The sequence below is a fragment of the Rhopalosiphum maidis genome, chromosome 3, assembly GCF_003676215.2.
Source record: "Rhopalosiphum maidis isolate BTI-1 chromosome 3, ASM367621v3, whole genome shotgun sequence".
NCBI lineage: Eukaryota > Metazoa > Arthropoda > Insecta > Hemiptera > Aphididae > Rhopalosiphum > Rhopalosiphum maidis.
The window spans coordinates 15,535,433-15,555,105 of NC_040879.1; the positions used below are offsets into that span (position 1 = coordinate 15,535,433).

The 19,673-nt window shown below is 24.8% G+C and overlaps 1 long non-coding RNA gene across 1 annotated transcript; it reads left to right on the top strand.

Moving 5' to 3' along the window:
* Nucleotides 1-18,664: 18,664 nt before the first annotated feature.
* On the top strand, nucleotides 18,665-19,420 carry LOC113560204. The gene is made up of 3 exons (XR_003406088.1): nucleotides 18,665-18,819; nucleotides 18,932-19,026; nucleotides 19,180-19,420. It is a non-coding gene; the product is annotated as an uncharacterized LOC113560204 (long non-coding RNA).
* The last annotated feature ends 253 nt before the right edge of the window (nucleotides 19,421-19,673 follow it).

The following is a 19,673-nucleotide window of genomic DNA, read 5'->3' on the forward strand; positions in this document are numbered from 1 at the left end:
ATACAGAAAATTCAGAACTTTTTGGTGAATTAGTTTAATATTCCATTATTTTCAATAATTAGTGAGTGTTTTATCGTGGCATTCAAAAACCATTTTGAATTTCAGTTTTTAGACCCTGATTCTCTAGGAATTCATGGTTTTTCATTAATATATTCTTTTACTATTATGGTATTTTATAGAATTATAATTCCTACATTAAGACATTCAAGATGTTTGTGTGTTTATTAAGATTAAAGTCCATGAATTACAAGGAATACTATGGCCTACGTCAATAAATATAAAATTTAATGGGAATATTAAGTGCTTCATCTAGAAATTCAATGATTTTTTAGATAAATAAGATCTAAATTCCTAAATTTTCAATTTTAACTGATTGTAAAACCAAGACATTCAAGAGTTTTTGGGATTAATTAGAAAACATTCCATGGTTTGTAAAGGAATACGATGAGTTACGTTAGAAAATTCAAGATTTCTTGGGATTTTTAAGTAATTCTTCAATTGTTATCAAAATCTTTAAAGTGTTTCATCCAGAAAATTCAGGACTTTTTGGTGAATTAGTTTAATATTCCATTATTTTCAATGATCACTGATTGTGTTATCGTGGAATTCAGAAACATTTTGAATTTCAGTTTTTAAACCCTGATTCTCTAGGAATTCAAGGTGTTTCATTAATATATTCTTATACTATTATGGTATTTTAATGAATATTGTTACCTACATTAAGAAATTCAAGAGTTTGTGTGTTTATTAAGATTAAAGTCCATGAATTACAAGGAATACTATGGACTACGTCAATAAATATAAAATTTAATGGGAATATTAAGTGCTTCATCTAAAAATTCAATGATTTTTTAGATGAAAAAGATCTAAATTCCCAAAATTTTCAATTTTAACTGATTGTAAAACCAAGACATTCAAGAGTTTTTGGGATTAATTAGAAAACATTCCATGGTTTTAAAGGAATACGATGAGCTACGTTAGAAAATTCAAGATTTCTTGGGATTTTTAGCAAAATCTTTAGTCAAGATCTTTATTTTTACATTATTTCAGAAAATTCAAAGTGTTACATCCAGAAAATTCAGGACTTTTTGGTGAATTAGTTTAATATTCCATTATTTTCAATGATTAGTGAGTGTTTTATCGTGGCATTCAAAAACCATTTTGAATTTCAGTTTTTAGACCCTGATTCTCTAGGAATTCAAGGTGTTTCATTAATATATTCTTATACTATTATGGTATTTTAATGAAATATTGTTTCCTACATTAAGAAATTCAACAGTTTGTGTGTTTTTTAAGATTAAATTCCATGATTTACAAGGAATACTATGGACTCTGCCAATAAATATAAAATTAAATGGGAATATTAAGTGCTTCATCTAGAAATTCGATGATTTTTTAGATGAATAAGATCTAAATTCCAAAATTTTCAATTTTAACTGATTGTAAAACCAAGACATTCAAGAGTTTTTTGGATTAATTAGAATACATTCCATGGTTTCTAAAGGCATACGATGTGCTACGTTAGAAAATTCAAGATTTCTTGGGATTTTTAAGTTATTCCTCAAATATTCCCATAGAATATAGAGTGCTTCATCTAGAAATTCAATGATTTTTTTGTGTGTATAAGTTCTAAATTCCTAAATTTTCAATTTTAACTGATTGTAAAACCAAGAATTTTAAGAGTTTTTGGGTTTAATTAGAATCATTCCAAAGATTTTTGAAGGAATAATGATGCTTCGTTAGAAAATTCAATATTTCTTGGGATTTTTATGTTATTCGTCAATTGTTATCTAAGTACTTTAAAGTGTTACATCCAGAAAATTCAGGACTTTTTGTTGAATTAGTTTAATATTCCATTATTTTCAATGATTACTGAGTGTTTTATCGTGGCATTCAAAAACCATTTTGAATTTCAGTTTTTAGACCCTGATTCTCTAGGAATTCATGGTGTTTCATTAATATATTTTTTTACTATTATGGTATTTTTATAGAATTATAATTCCTACATTGAGACATTCACTTGTTTATGTTTTTATTAAGATTAAAGTCCATGAATTACAAGGAATACTATGGACTACGTCAATAATATAAAATTTAATGGGAATATGAAGTGCTTCATCTAAAAATTTAATGATATTTTACATGAAATAAGTTGTAAATTCCAAAATTTTCAATTTTAACTGATTGTAAAACCAAGACATTCAAGAGTTTTTGGGATTAATTAGAAAACAATCCATGGTTTTTAAAGGAATACGATGAGCTCGTTAGAAAATTCAAGATTTCATGGGATTTTTAAGTATTTGTCAATTGTTATCAAAGTCTTTAAAGTGTTACATCCAGAAAATTCAGGACTTTTTGGTGAATTAGTTTAATATTCCATTATTTTCAATGATTAGTGAGTGTTTTATCGTGGCATTCAAAAACCATTTTGAATTTCAGTTTTTAGACCCTGATTCTCTAGGAATTCATGGTTTTTCATTAATATATTCTTTTACTATTATGGTATTTTTATAGAATTATAATTCGTACATTGAGATATTCAAGTGTTTATGTTTTTATTAAGATTAAAGTCCATGAATTACAAGGAATACTATGGCCTACGTCAATAAATATAAAATTAAATGGGAATATTAAGTGCTTCATCTAGAAATTCAATGATATTTTACATGAAAAAGTTGTAAATTCCCAAATTTTTCAATTTTAACTGATTTTAAAACTAAGACATGCAAGAGTTTTTGGGATTAATTAGAAAACATTCCATGGTTTTTAAAGGAATACGATGAGCTACATTAGAAAATTCAAGATTTCTTGGGATTTTTAAGTTATTCCTCAAATATTCCCATAGAATATAGAGTTCTTTATCAAGAAATTCAATGATTTTTTTGTGTGTATAAGTTCTAAATTCCTAAATTTTCAATTTTAACTGATTGTAAAACCAAGAATTTTAAGAGTTTTTGGGTTTAATTAGAATTCATTCCAAAGATTTTTAAGGAATACAATATGCTTCGTCAAAAAGTTCGATATTTCTTGGGATTTTTATGTTATTCGTCAATTGTTATCAAAGTCTTTAAAGTGTTACATACAGAAAATTCAGAACTTTTTGGTGAATTAGTTTAATATTCCATTATTTTCAATAATTAGTGAGTAATTTATCGTGGCATTCAAAAACCATTTTGAATTTCAGTTTTTAGACCCTGATTCTCTAGGAATTCATGGTTTTTCATTAATATATTCTTTTACTATTATGGTATTTTTATAGAATTATAATTCGTACATTGAGACATTCAAGTGTTTATGTTTTTATTAAGATTAAAGTCCATGAATTACAAGGAATACTATGGCCTAAGTCAATAAATATAAAATTTAATGGGAATATTAAATGCTTCATCTAGAAATTCAATGATTTTTTAGATAAATAAGATCTAAATTCCAAAATTTTCAATTTTAACTAATTGTTAAACCAAGACATTCAAGAGTTTTTGGGATTAATTAGAAAACATTCCATGGTTTGTAAAGGAATACGATGAGTTACGTTAGAAAATTCAAGATTTCTCGGGATTTTTAAGTAATTCTTCAATTGTTATCAAAATCTTTAAAGTGTTTCATCCAGAAAATTCAGGACTTTTTGGTGAATTAGTTTAATATTCCATTATTTTCAATGATCACTGATTGTGTTATCGTGGAATTAAGATACATTTTGAATTTCAGTTTTTAAACCCTGATTCTCTAGGAATTCATGGTGTTTCATTAATATATTCTTTTTACTATTATGGTATTTTAATGAAATATTGTTTCCTACATTATGAAATTCAAGAGTTTGTGTGTTTATTAAGATTAAAGTCCATTAATTACAAGGAATACTATGGACTACGCCAATAAATATAAAATTTAATGGGAATATCATGTGCTTCATCTAGAAATTCAATGATTTTTTAGATGAATAAGATCTAAATTCCAAAATTTTCAATTTTAACTGATTATAAAACCAAGACATTCAAGAGTTTTTTGGATTAATTAGAATACATTCCATGGTTTCTAAAGGCATACGATGTGCTACGTAAGAGTATTCAAGATTTCTTGGGAATTTTAAGTTATTTCTCAAATATTCCCATAGAATATAGAGTGCTTCATCTAGAAATTCAATGATTTTTTTGTGTGTATAAGTTCTAAATTCCTAAATTTTCAATTTTAACTGATTGTAAAACCAAGAATTTTAAGAGTTTTTGGGTTTAATTAGAAAACTATCCATGGTTTTTGAAGGAATATGATGAGCTACGTTAGAAAATTCAAGATTTCTTGGGATTTTTAAGTTATTCGTCAATTGTTATCTAAGACTTTAAAGTGTTACATCCAGAACATTCAGGACTTTTTGTTGAATTAGTTTAATATTCCATTATTTTCAATGATTACTGAGTGTTTTATCGTGGCATTCAAAAACCATTTTGAATTTCAGTTTTTAGACCCTGATTCTCTAGGAATTCATGGTTTTTCATTAATATATTCTTTTACTATTATGGTATTTTTATAGAATTATAATTCGTACATTGAGATATTCAAGTGTTTATGTTTTTATTAAGATTAAAGTCCATGAATTACAAGGAATACTATGGCCTACGTCAATAAATATAAAATTAAATGGGAATATTAAATGCTTCATCTAGAAATTCAATGATTTTTTAGATAAATAAGATCTAAATTCCAAAATTTTCAATTTTAACTGATTGTAAAACCAAGACATGCAAGAGTTTTTGGGATTAATTAGAAAACATTCCATGGTTTTTAAAGGAATACGATGAGCTACGTTAGAAAATTCAAGATTTCTTGGGATTTTTAAGTTATTCCTCAAATATTCCCATAGAATATAGAGTGCTTCATCTAGAAATTCAATGATTTTTTTGTGTGTATAAGTTCTAAATTCCTAAATTTTCAATTTTAACTTATTGTAAAACCAAGAATTTTAAGAGTTATTGGGTTTAATTAGAATTCATTCCAAAGATTTTTAAGGAATACAATATGCTTCGTCAAAAAATTCAAGATTTCATGGGATTTTTAAGTTATTTGTCAATTGTTATCAAAGTCTTTAAAGTGTTACATCCAGAAAATTCAGGACTTTTTGGTGAATTAGTTTAATATTCCATTATTTTCAATGATTAGTGAGTGTTTTATCGTGGCATTCAAAAACCATTTTGAATTTCAGTTTTTAGACCCTGATTCTCTAGGTATTCAAGGTGTTTCATTAATATATTCTTATACTATTATGGTATTTTAATGAAATATTGTTAACTACATTAAGAAATTCAACAGTTTGTGTGTTTTTTAAGATTAAATTCCATGATTTACAGGGAATACTATGGACTCTGCCAATAAATATAAAATTAAATGGGAATATTAAGTGCTTCATCTAGAAATTCGATGATTTATTAGATGAATAAGATCTAAATTCCAAAATTTTCAATTTTAACTGATTGTAAAACCAAGACATTCAAGAGTTTTTTGGATTAATTAGAATACATTCCATGGTTTCTAAAGGCATACGATGCGCTACGTTAGAAAATTCAAGATTTCTTGGGATTTTTAAGTTATTCCTCAAATATTCCCATAGAATATAGAGTGCTTCATCTAGAAATTCAATGATTTTTTTGTGTGTATAAGTTCTAAATTCCTAAATTTTCAATTTTAACTTATTGTAAAACCAAGAATTTTAAGAGTTATTGGGTTTAATTAGAATTCATTCCAAAGATTTTTAAGGAATACAATATGCTTCGTCAAAAAATTCAAGATTTCATGGGATTTTTAAGTTATTTGTCAATTGTTATCAAAGTCTTTAAAGTGTTACATCCAGAAAATTCAGGACTTTTTGGTGAATTAGTTTAATATTCCATTATTTTCAATGATTACTGATTGTGTTATCGTGGAATTCAGAAACATTTTGAATTTCAGTTTTTAAACCCTGATTCTCTAGGAATTCAAGGTGTTTCATTAATATATTCTTATACTATTATGGTATTTTAATGGAATTTTGTTACCTACATTAAGAATTTCAAGAGTTTGTGTGTTTATTAAGATTAAATTCCATGAATTACAAGGAACACTATGGCCTACGTCAATAAATATAAAATTTAATGGGAATATTAAGTGCTTCATCTAGAAATTCAATGATTTTTTAGATAAATAAGATCTAAATTCCTAAATTTTCAATTTTAACTGATTGTAAAACCAAGACATTCAAGAGTTTTTGGGTTTAATTAGAAAACATTCCATGGTTTTTAAAGGAATACGATGAGTTACGTTAGAAAATTCAAGATTTCTTGGGATTTTTAAGTAATTCTTCAATTGTTATCAAAATCTTTAAAGTGTTTCATCCAGAAAATTCAGGACTTTTTGGTGAATTAGTTTAATATTCCATTATTTTCAATGATCACTGATTGTGTTATCGTGGAATTCAGATACATTTTGAATTTCAGTTTTTAAACCCTGATTCTCTAGGAATTCATGGTGTTTCATTAATATATTCTTTTTACTATTATGGTATTTTAATAAAATATTGTTTCCTACATTATGAAATTCAAGAGTTTGTGTGTTTATTAAGATTAAAGTCCATTAATTACAAGGAATACTATGGACTACGCCAATAAATATAAAATTTAATGGGGAATATCAAGTGCTTCATCTAGAAATTCAATGATTTTTTAGATGAATAAGATCTAAATTTCAAAATTTTCAATTTTAACTGATTGTAAAACCAAGACATTCAAGAGTTTTTGGGATTAATTACAAAACAATCCATGGTTTTTAAAGGAATACGATGAGCTACGTTAGAAAATTCAAGATTTCTTGGGATTTTTAAGTTATTCCTCAAATATTCCCATAGAATATAGAGTTCTTTATCATGAAATTCAATGATTTTTTTAGATGAATAAGTTCTAAATTCCAAAATTTTCAATTTTAACTGATTGTAAAACCAAGACATTCAAGAGTTTTAGGATTTAATTAGAATACATTCCATGGTTTTTAAAGGAATATAATATGCTTCGTCAAAAAATTCGATATTTCTTGGGATTTTTATGTTATTCCTCAATTGTTATCAAAGTCTTTAAAGTGTTACATCCAGAAAATTCAGGACTTTTTGGTGAAATTATTTAATTTTCCATTAATTTCAATAATCACTGATTGTTTTATCGTGGAATTCAAGAAACATATTGAATTTCAGTTTTTAAACCCTGATTCTCTAGGAATTCATGGTGTTTCATTAATATATTCTTTTTACTATTATGGTATTTTAATGAAATATTGTTTCCTACATTATGAAATTCAAGAGTTTGTGTGTTTATTAAGATTAAAGTCCATTAATTACAAGGAATACTATGGACTACGCCAATAAATATAAAATTTAATGGGAATATCATGTGCTTCATCTAGAAATTCAATGATTTTTTAGATGAATAAGATCTAAATTCCAAAATTTTCAATTTTAACTGATTATAAAACCAAGACATTCAAGAGTTTTTGGGTTTAATTAGAAAACTATCCATGGTTTTTGAAGGAATATGATGAGCTACGTTAGAAAATTCAAGATTTCTTGGGATTTTTAAGTTATTCGTCAATTGTTATCTAAGACTTTAAAGTGTTACATCCAGAACATTCAGGACTTTTTGTTGAATTAGTTTAATATTCCATTATTTTCAATGATTACTGAGTGTTTTATCGTGGCATTCAAAAACCATTTTGAATTTCAGTTTTTAGACCCTGATTCTCTAGGAATTCATGGTGTTTCATTAATATATTTTTTTACTATTATGGTATTTTTATAGAATTATAATTCCTACATTGAGACATTCACTTGTTTATGTTTTTATTAAGATTAAAGTCCATGAATTACAAGGAATACTATGGACTACGTCAATAAATATAAAATTTAATGGGAATATGAAGTGCTTCATCTAAAAATTTAATGATATTTTACATGAAAAAGTTGTTAATTCCAAAATTTTCAATTTTAACTGATTGTAAAACCAAGACATTCAAGAGTTTTTGGGATTAATTAGAAAACAATCCATGGTTTTTAAAGGAATACGATGAGCTCGTTAGAAAATTCAAGATTTCATGGGATTTTTAAGTTATTTGTCAATTGTTATCAAAGTCTTTAAAGTGTTACATCCAGAAAATTCAGGACTTTTTGGTGAATTAGTTTAATATTCCATTATTTTCAATGATTAGTGAGTGTTTTATCGTGGCATTCAAAAACCATTTTGAATTTCAGTTTTTAGACCCTGATTCTCTAGGAATTCATGGTTTTTCATTAATATATTCTTTTACTATTATGGTATTTTTATAGAATTATAATTCGTACATTGAGATATTCAAGTGTTTATGTTTTTATTAAGATTAAAGTCCATGAATTACAAGGAATACTATGGCCTACGTCAATAAATATAAAATTAAATGGGAATATTAAATGCTTCATCTAGAAATTCAATGATTTTTTAGATAAATAAGATCTAAATTCCAAAATTTTCAATTTTAACTGATTGTAAAACCAAGACATGCAAGAGTTTTTGGGATTAATTAGAAAACATTCCATGGTTTTTAAAGGAATACGATGAGCTACGTTAGAAAATTCAAGATTTCTTGGGATTTTTAAGTTATTCCTCAAATATTCCCATAGAATATAGAGTTCTTTATCAAGAAATTCAATGATTTTTTTGTGTGTATAAGTTCTAAATTCCTAAATTTTCAATTTTAACTTATTGTAAAACCAAGAATTTTAAGAGTTATTGGGTTTAATTAGAATTCATTCCAAAGATTTTTAAGGAATACAATATGCTTCGTCAAAAAATTCTAGATTTCATGGGATTTTTAAGTTATTTGTCAATTGTTATCAAAGTCTTTAAAGTGTTACATCCAGAAAATTCAGGACTTTTTGGTGAATTAGTTTAATATTCCATTATTTTCAATGATTAGTGAGTGTTTTATCGTGGCATTCAAAAACCATTTTGAATTTCAGTTTTTAGACCCTGATTCTCTAGGTATTCAAGGTGTTTCATTAATATATTCTTATACTATTATGGTATTTTAATGAAATATTGTTACCTACATTAAGAAATTCAACAGTTTGTGTGTTTTTTAAGATTAAATTCCATGATTTACAAGGAATACTATGGACTCTGCCAATAAATATAAAATTAAATGGGAATATTAAGTGCTTCATCTAGAAATTCGATGATTTATTAGATGAATAAGATCTAAATTCCAAAATTTTCAATTTTAACTGATTGTAAAACCAAGACATTCAAGAGTTTTTTGGATTAATTAGAATACATTCCATGGTTTCTAAAGGCATACGATGTGCTACGTTAGAAAATTCAAGATTTCTTGGGATTTTTAAGTTATTCCTCAAATATTCCCATAGAATATAGAGTGCTTCATCTAGAAATTCAATGATTTTTTTGTGTGTATAAGTTCTAAATTCCTAAATTTTCAATTTTAACTTATTGTAAAACCAAGAATTTTAAGAGTTATTGGGTTTAATTAGAATTCATTCCAAAGATTTTTAAGGAATACAATATGCTTCGTCAAAAAATTCAAGATTTCATGGGATTTTTAAGTTATTTGTCAATTGTTATCAAAGTCTTTAAAGTGTTACATCCAGAAAATTCAGGACTTTTTGGTGAATTAGTTTAATATTCCATTATTTTCAATGATTAGTGAGTGTTTTATCGTGGCATTCAAAAACCATTTTGAATTTCAGTTTTTAGACCCTGATTCTCTAGGTATTCAAGGTGTTTCATTAATATATTCTTATACTATTATGGTATTTTAATGAAATATTGTTACCTACATTAAGAAATTCAACAGTTTGTGTGTTTTTTAAGATTAAATTCCATGATTTACAAGGAATACTATGGACTCTGCCAATAAATATAAAATTAAATGGGAATATTAAGTGCTTCATCTAGAAATTCGATGATTTATTAGATGAATAAGATCTAAATTCCAAAATTTTCAATTTTAACTGATTGTAAAACCAAGACATTCAATAGTTTTTTGGATTAATTAGAATACATTCCATGGTTTCTAAAGGCATACGATGTGCTACGTTAGAAAATTCAAGATTTCTTGGGATTTTTAAGTTATTCCTCAAATATTCCCATAGAATATAGAGTGCTTCATCTAGAAATTCAATGATTTTTTTGTGTGTATAAGTTCTAAATTCCTAAATTTTCAATTTTAACTGATTGTAAAACCAAGAATTTTAAGAGTTTTTGGGTTTAATTAGAATTCATTCCAAAGATTTTTAAGGAATACAATATGCTTCGTCAAAAAATTCGATATTTCTTGGGATTTTTATGTTATTCGTCAATTGTTATCAAAGTCTTTAAAGTGTTTCATCCAGAAAATTCAGGACTTTTTGGTGAATTAGTTTAATATTCCATTATTTTCAATGATTACTGATTGTGTTATCGTGGAATTCAGAGACATTTTGAATTTCAGTTTTTAAACCCTGATTCTCTAGGAATTCAAGGTGTTTCATTAATATATTCTTATACTATTATGGTATTTTAATGGAATTTTGTTACCTACATTAAGAATTTCAAGAGTTTGTGTGTTTATTAAGATTAAATTCCATGAATTACAAGGAACACTATGGCCTACGTCAATAAATATAAAATTTAATGGGAATATTAAGTGCTTCATCTAGAAATTCAATGATTTTTTAGATAAATAAGATCTAAATTCCTAAATTTTCAATTTTAACTGATTGTAAAACCAAGACATTCAAGAGTTTTTGGGTTTAATTAGAAAACATTCCATGGTTTTTAAAGGAATACGATGAGTTACGTTAGAAAATTCAAGATTTCTTGGGATTTTTAAGTAATTCTTCAATTGTTATCAAAATCTTTAAAGTGTTTCATCCAGAAAATTCAGGACTTTTTGGTGAATTAGTTTAATATTCCATTATTTTCAATGATCACTGATTGTGTTATCGTGGAATTCAGATACATTTTGAATTTCAGTTTTTAAACCCTGATTCTCTAGGAATTCATGGTGTTTCATTAATATATTCTTTTTACTATTATGGTATTTTAATAAAATATTGTTTCCTACATTATGAAATTCAAGAGTTTGTGTGTTTATTAAGATTAAAGTCCATTAATTACAAGGAATACTATGGACTACGCCAATAAATATAAAATTTAATGGGGAATATCAAGTGCTTCATCTAGAAATTCAATGATTTTTTAGATGAATAAGATCTAAATTTCAAAATTTTCAATTTTAACTGATTGTAAAACCAAGACATTCAAGAGTTTTTGGGATTAATTACAAAACAATCCATGGTTTTTAAAGGAATACGATGAGCTACGTTAGAAAATTCAAGATTTCTTGGGATTTTTAAGTTATTCCTCAAATATTCCCATAGAATATAGAGTTCTTTATCATGAAATTCAATGATTTTTTTAGATGAATAAGTTCTAAATTCCAAAATTTTCAATTTTAACTGATTGTAAAACCAAGACATTCAAGAGTTTTAGGATTTAATTAGAATACATTCCATGGTTTTTAAAGGAATATAATATGCTTCGTCAAAAAATTCGATATTTCTTGGGATTTTTATGTTATTCCTCAATTGTTATCAAAGTCTTTAAAGTGTTACATCCAGAAAATTCAGGACTTTTTGGTGAAATTATTTAATTTTCCATTAATTTCAATAATCACTGATTGTTTTATCGTGGAATTCAAGAAACATATTGAATTTCAGTTTTTAAACCCTGATTCTCTAGGAATTCATGGTGTTTCATTAATATATTCTTTTTACTATTATGGTATTTTAATGAAATATTGTTTCCTACAATATGAAATTCAAGAGTTTGTGTGTTTATTAAGATTAAAGTCCATTAATTACAAGGAATACTATGGACTACGCCAATAAATATAAAATTTAATGGGAATATCATGTGCTTCATCTAGAAATTCAATGATTTTTTAGATGAATAAGATCTAAATTCCAAAATTTTCAATTTTAACTGATTATAAAACCAAGACATTCAAGAGTTTTTTGGATTAATTAGAATACATTCCATGGTTTCTAAAGGCATACGATGTGCTACGTAAGAGTATTCAAGATTTCTTGGGATTTTTAAGTTATTTCTCAAATATTCCCATAGAATATAGAGTGCTTCATCTAGAAATTCAATGATTTTTTTGTGTGTATAAGTTCTAAATTCCTAAATTTTCAATTTTAACTGATTGTAAAACCAAGAATTTTAAGAGTTTTTGGGTTTAATTAGAAAACTATCCATGGTTTTTGAAGGAATATGATGAGCTACGTTAGAAAATTCAAGATTTCTTGGGATTTTTAAGTTATTCGTCAATTGTTATCTAAGACTTTAAAGTGTTACATCCAGAACATTCAGGACTTTTTGTTGAATTAGTTTAATATTCCATTATTTTCAATGATTACTGAGTGTTTTATCGTGGCATTCAAAAACCATTTTGAATTTCAGTTTTTAGACCCTGATTCTCTAGGAATTCATGGTGTTTCATTAATATATTTTTTTACTATTATGGTATTTTTATAGAATTATAATTCCTACATTGAGACATTCACTTGTTTATGTTTTTATTAAGATTAAAGTCCATGAATTACAAGGAATACTATGGCCTACGTCAATAAATATAAAATTAAATGGGAATATTAAGTGCTTCATCTAGAAATTCAATGATATTTTACATGAAAAAGTTGTAAATTCCCAAATTTTTCAATTTTAACTGATTTTAAAACTAAGACATGCAAGAGTTTTTGGGATTAATTAGAAAACATTCCATGGTTTTTAAAGGAATACGATGAGCTACATTAGAAAATTCAAGATTTCTTGGGATTTTTAAGTTATTCCTCAAATATTCCCATAGAATATAGAGTTCTTTATCAAGAAATTCAATGATTTTTTTGTGTGTATAAGTTCTAAATTCCTAAATTTTCAATTTTAACTGATTGTAAAACCAAGAATTTTAAGAGTTTTTGGGTTTAATTAGAATACATTCCATGGTTTTTAAAGGCATACGATGTGCTACGTAAGAGTATTCAAGATTTCTTGGGATTTTTAAGTTATTCCTCAAATATTCCCATAGAATATAGAGTGCTTCATCTAGAAATTCAATGATTTTTTACATGAAAAAGTTGTAAATTCCCAAAATTTTCAATTTTAACTGATTTTAAAACCAAGACATTCAAGAGTTTTTGGAATTAATTAGAAAACATTCCATGGTTTTTAAAGGAATACGATGAGCTACGTTAGAAAATTCAAGATTTCTTGGGATTTTTAAGTTAAAACTTTACATCCAATTTTGAGTAAAGAAAAAACTGCCAATTCAGTTAAAGCAAAAAATATGAATTCAAAGTTTACCTACTCAGTTATTATTAATTTAGTGTATTATTATTTTGAAAATTATAATAAGGTATAGATTATAGAATAATGAATTAATTGATATATAAGCCTTAATGTAATTTGATTCACATTAATTTATAATAAGAATCATAGTTTGTTTTGAAAAATATATATAGTCTTATAAGCATATTTAGTGTATAAGCTCATATTTTTTAGAACATATTATACTATAATTTTTTAATACATTTAAATTTTAAATCCAAAACCTATTTATTTAAAAAAAAAAAAATTAATTTAAAGATTAGAGGAACTAATGGGAGAAAATTAAATAAATAATATAATATTTAAAATTTTCTGAATGGATTAAATGTTGTATTTTAAATGTACTACCAAACTTGTGATATTCATGTCTTTTTTATTTTTAACAATTAAATGAAAATGAAAAATGAAAAATTCATGTAAATACTTGATACAATAAAAATAATTTTTTGCTATATTCCTAAAAGCCACTTAATTATCAAATAACTTTCAACATTTAAATATTGATAGGTTAACCATATTCTCTGTAAGTCAAACTATTAACAATATTTGTTGTTTATAATAATACTATAGTGTTTATATTTATTCTCAAATATTTCTTAATACTAATAATAATTACTTATAATTTAATATCATAATATTGCATAAAATGTTTATAAATTTATGTATAAAAATAAAATTTTAAAAATTATTATTGAACTTTAAAATAACCAATATTATAATATTTAAAACTAATTTGAACATATTTAAACCGGTTACCATTTTTCTTGGTTTGTAATTCAATAAATTATGGATAAATGAACAATGCTTCTTATACTAAATTATTTGTATCACATAAATAATTACCAATGATGCTCTTTTTATATCTTAAATTATTTTTCTTTTATCAAATAAATAAAAACCATTTATTTTTTATTCTTAACGTGCCTTATTGTTTTTATTGTATTTAATAGAGTGTCTATTATCTGATAAAATTATTATTAATCAAAATTAATTAATATATTATGAACAAATTATAATACCTACAAAATCCCTTATTAGTTTCAATTGGGTTAGATAATTGGCGCTCCGCTATTGCTTGTATTAGTGGTCTAAAAAGAATGAAAACTGGAGTTAAAAGTTTCCTATCTTTTTAATACACTATAACAATGTATGTATGCAATATTGAATGAACATTTTTAATTTTATTGATTGATTTATTTTCTTCTTCTGGTAATATGAATAAAACTTTAGTGTTTTGTTGTTAAATATTTAAATATTTGTTGCAATATAATGTAATATTATTTTTTTAGGAAAATATCAGAACTCTATTTGTTAAGAGAAACTTCTTTGATTCCCAACGTCTTATGGTTTGAATACACAAATATTCATCATGAAGCAGGAGCTAGAGCCAGACGCTGAAAATCGATTTCTGCAAAATCTCAATGACTAATTTTTTGAAATTATTAGAATAATAATAATATAACTAACCTGTCAAAGCATTTATAATTATGTAAAAAAACAAATACATAATACATTTTATTTTTATCCAGTGTAATGTTTGTGAACTGTAATTATAACAGCTATATAATTTTTCATTTATATTTGATAATATCTAATACTATTTTATTAATATCATAATGATTGAATTGCTTAAAATCTTTATATCGGGTTGCATAGAACAATCACTAAACATTTAATGAATCAATAGTATGCTAATAGCCCCTTAAACATTTAGTGATTTGGCCTGCGATAAGTCCAATACATTTTATTAAACCAACAAATTAATCAATTTTTTATGCGACTTGGCATTAGCATGTTAATTTTAAATAATATGCACACAATAAATACAATAGGTATTATTAATTTTAATATAAAAATAACTCACATAAGTATAAAAATGTATTTCAATTATTTCAAATGTTCTGTTATTTATTTTATTATAGAATAATTGAATACATTCAACTAGTAACTAATTTATTTTATTTTATATTTTTAAAAAAGCAAGTTAAACTATAAGTGTTAATATTGAATTAAACTGGTTTAATTTGATTTAATTCACATTTCAATACTGTATAGTCAAATACAATTAACGACATTATTTTCAATTTTAGTTTTTGATAATGCATAATATATTAATATAAACATACTATATTTAAGTTTGTTACTTATTTTAATGTATTTATGTACGCAATATTATTTTAGAGTAATTAAGGTTAAAATGTACTTTAGTAATTTTTTGATTATTTACACTAATTTATTGTAATTGAGAAAAAATCAGGTAATTACTTTGTGTGGATAATTAAATAATGATTAAAAATGTACTACCTTTATTTATTTAAAATGTTTTATTTATACACATTCACAGTATATTAATATATTCTCTGTTTGGTAAACGTCAACATACATGATTAAGTATATTATTTTTAAGTACATAATAATATAAGTGTTTTAAATTAAATGTTTTTATTCAATAAACTGAAAATTTATTAATTATAGTAACAAAATATAAATTGAGTTTGATGTGCCTAATGAACATTGTATTTTATTACATTTAATGATATAAAAGATTATCGATAATAATGCAATAAATATATCATAACTAGCAATAAACGTGATATGTATTTATATACATTATATAACCATATTACGATTGTAAATTATTGTTTTATAAAGAAAATAAAGGTACATTATACAATATATACATACCTAATAGAATATATATTTATGCCATTATAAATATCATAAAAAAAAAATTAATATGTCCACTTTTTGACATAGTTTCATAATCTTTCATGAGTTTTAATAATTTTGAAACAAATTTTTCAACAGAAGTTTCTTTTTTACCTTATTGCCTCCATCATTGATATTAAACATAGAACTGTAAAATACATTTAAATAATTAAATAATTGTTAGTATAGAAATTGTCATAAAATACCAGTTACCTTTGGAAAAGCTGTAAAATACCAGCCAATTCCTTTAGGTATTAAATGTTAAATACGTAGAATGACATAAACATTATTACAATTGCTTTTTAAACTGCTAGTGGTTCACGCCATAAAAATTGTTCACAAAGACAAAGCATTATGAATTTGACCAAATATTACCTATGCATTTGTTACATTATTAATTATTATTAGGGCTCAGAAGTTGATGCATTTTGCATTTTTTTTAGAACTTTTTAGACGATGCTCTCCTGGCCACAAATGTGATTCTTAAGCATGTGAATCTGAACAACTAATTTTTATTTTGCATCTTTTAGTGTTTATTAATATAAGTCATTTTTCGACATTTTTAGGTCATTTTCATTGATTTCATATTTGTTCACTTATTATTATAATGCCGATAACTTACTTAGAACTTTGAAATTACTACGGACTAAGATTAGTAACTATCAAATTTTATCCCACTAATTACAGTCATCATTGTCGTGTTGTAGTGAATATTATTATACCAAAATTTTATAATTTTTTTTTGTAATATTTTATTTAATTTTAAAGGATACTTATTGTAATTTTTATGTCATATTTTGAGTTATTTGTAAGCTTTGATAAATGTATATAGAATTGTATAGTAAAATAGAGTACAATTTAAAAACAATAACTGTATTTTTTTAAGTCGTTTTTAATGTTTTTAAGGTCACCAACTTCTAACCCTAATTATTATATATATAACATAAAAATAGCAATTAACAATTATATTTAAAATCATCAAAATATCCAAAAGTACTTAAAATTTTAAGAGTACTCTATTAAGCTTTTTAAAATTCAAAATTAGATATATTGCAATGATTTTAGAGATTTGTTCAACACAATACAATTGCTAGTATCAATATTATGACTTATCTCAAAATTACTCAAGAGCTGTTAATATTTAATCTAACAATATCTATGTTGGAAAATTGGGTCTAAGTGTGAGACATTTTTATTCAAGAAAAGAAATTGTGTTTATTTTATAGGACTAAAATCTTACCTGTCTTCTTAGACAAGCTACAACAGGTGTTTGAAATTATTTTTTCATTTGATTGAACTTCATCAAGACTACAGGTGTCCTATAATTTATTTTAAAAAAAATATTTAATTTTAAATGAATTGATAGAAAAATAAAATGATAAGCTATAGGTAGATAAAATATTAATATTAATATTTACTTCAAACATAATAAATATCAGCTCAACATTTTCTTTCATATATCCATGTAACATAACATTCATATTGTCAACAAATCATTGTAGTTATTGTTATTCTTATTGTTGCTTTTAATTATAGCCAGTAATCTTGCTTACAGGTTATTATCTTTACACTTTATTTAAGTTTCTGCCAGGACAAACTTCAACACTGTCGGTATTTTTTATTTAAAATTATTAACTACCGTATCTTCTAAATTGGTTAGGTAATAGAAATGGTTCTTCAAAGACAGTTCCTATAGATATTTATATAACATTATATGTAATGACTTACAACACTATGTTTTTAAAATAATTAATAAATAATAATAAAATCCATACTATAAACAAATATTACCTTGAAGAATGGCCATTCCAATAATATTGTATATATTGGATCACAATTTAAAGTCATTTGTCCCTGTGCAGAATATGTAGTTTTCATATAACTATAAAAACATTTGATTTAATATTAATGTACAAGACATTAATAATTTAAAGGTTTTTCAACAATTTTGCATAGAGGTCCATGGTATTTGGACACTATAAATACTATTTTAGTACGATACAATACTTATAAATTATAATTACTTATTTTATTGGACTTGAACTAATTATCACAAAGTATACATGAATTCTTCATGAAACGAACTTGTAATCAAATTTCTTTCATTTTTTAATTTATTATAGTTTTAAACTAATTAGTTCACTTAAATATTATTAACATTCTACCTTAAGTAGTAAGGTTTATTATTTGGACGAATTGATCTATTATCAAACATTATCTGAGATTTTTAGAATATCAATTATTAAGAGTGTTGTGAATTTTTATACGCATACTTAAATCTTGCTAAAAATTTAAGCACCATAAAAATCGATGAAAAATTGAGAGCGCATACAATTATTCTGAGGCGTTTATGCCATTTGCAGTATATATTATATTTACGTGATATCATAAAATAAATTATGTGATAACATTGATAACTGATAAATAAAATAAAAATTTTGACGCCGTAATCGATGTCCCAATGATAACTACAGTTAATGATAAGATGATGAATCCTAAAGACCTAAACCGGAAAAGTAACGAGAGCTAAGTTGACTACGTGCTCTCAATACTTGTCCAACTTACTGCCTGCCGCCCAAGGTCTTTAAAGATCATTATATATTATAGAGATATTCAATAATTAATATAGATCTTGATTCTTGTCGACAATGACGCTGCTCATGATCATCGTATTACTACTGTAGGTATATTCTGACTCTTTCTAATATTATTATCTGTACGTTTTACCGTCAAATTGTTGATTGAATTTAATATTAATCGTTTAAAAATTCAAATCATTTTTGTTTTAGCAGTCACCAATTAAAACACAGTTCTGTTTCATCAAGTTCTGTCGTGCTCACTTTGTACATGCCAGAGAAGAATACAATTAGAATTGAACAATGATTTAGTAAGAAATAGCACTGTGGATTGTAGAGTTGTTTACCTGGAGAGTGTAAATGCTACAGGCTATAACAATATTATAATCTCTGTCACTGAAATTAATTTCACTATTTGTGATAATTACTTCGACGTCACTCTATTCTTGTTTTTATTTATGTAGCGTTGTTGTTTGTTGGGCGTCTATTGCACCACATTATTGATGCTGAATGAATATACAGTTTGGCAGCAGAAGCATCAAAGTAAAATCAAATTTGCATTTCATTGCTATATTAATTAAAATTAATTGTTGGCCAGAAAACTGGTTGAAAGTAAACTTGTGTGCGAAAGAAAAAAAAGGATAAGGAAAAAACCACATTTTTACTAATGATTGGTCTTAATACAAGATTATTGTTTATGCAATTAGATAAGTATACCTACTAATATTCAAATTCAATCATATTGTTATAGATAGTTTATAGATAAATAATTCTACAGCAAATGGGAATAGTCGAGTAAAATAATAATAAATATAGTTAATAAAATAATATATACTTTTTAATTATTTAATTTTCGAAAAGATTATAGACTACGTTGAACACTTGTTCGTGTGGTGGCCCAAATATAATATTTAATCAATTTTTTATTACATACAATTCTTAAAATAACTATTAATTC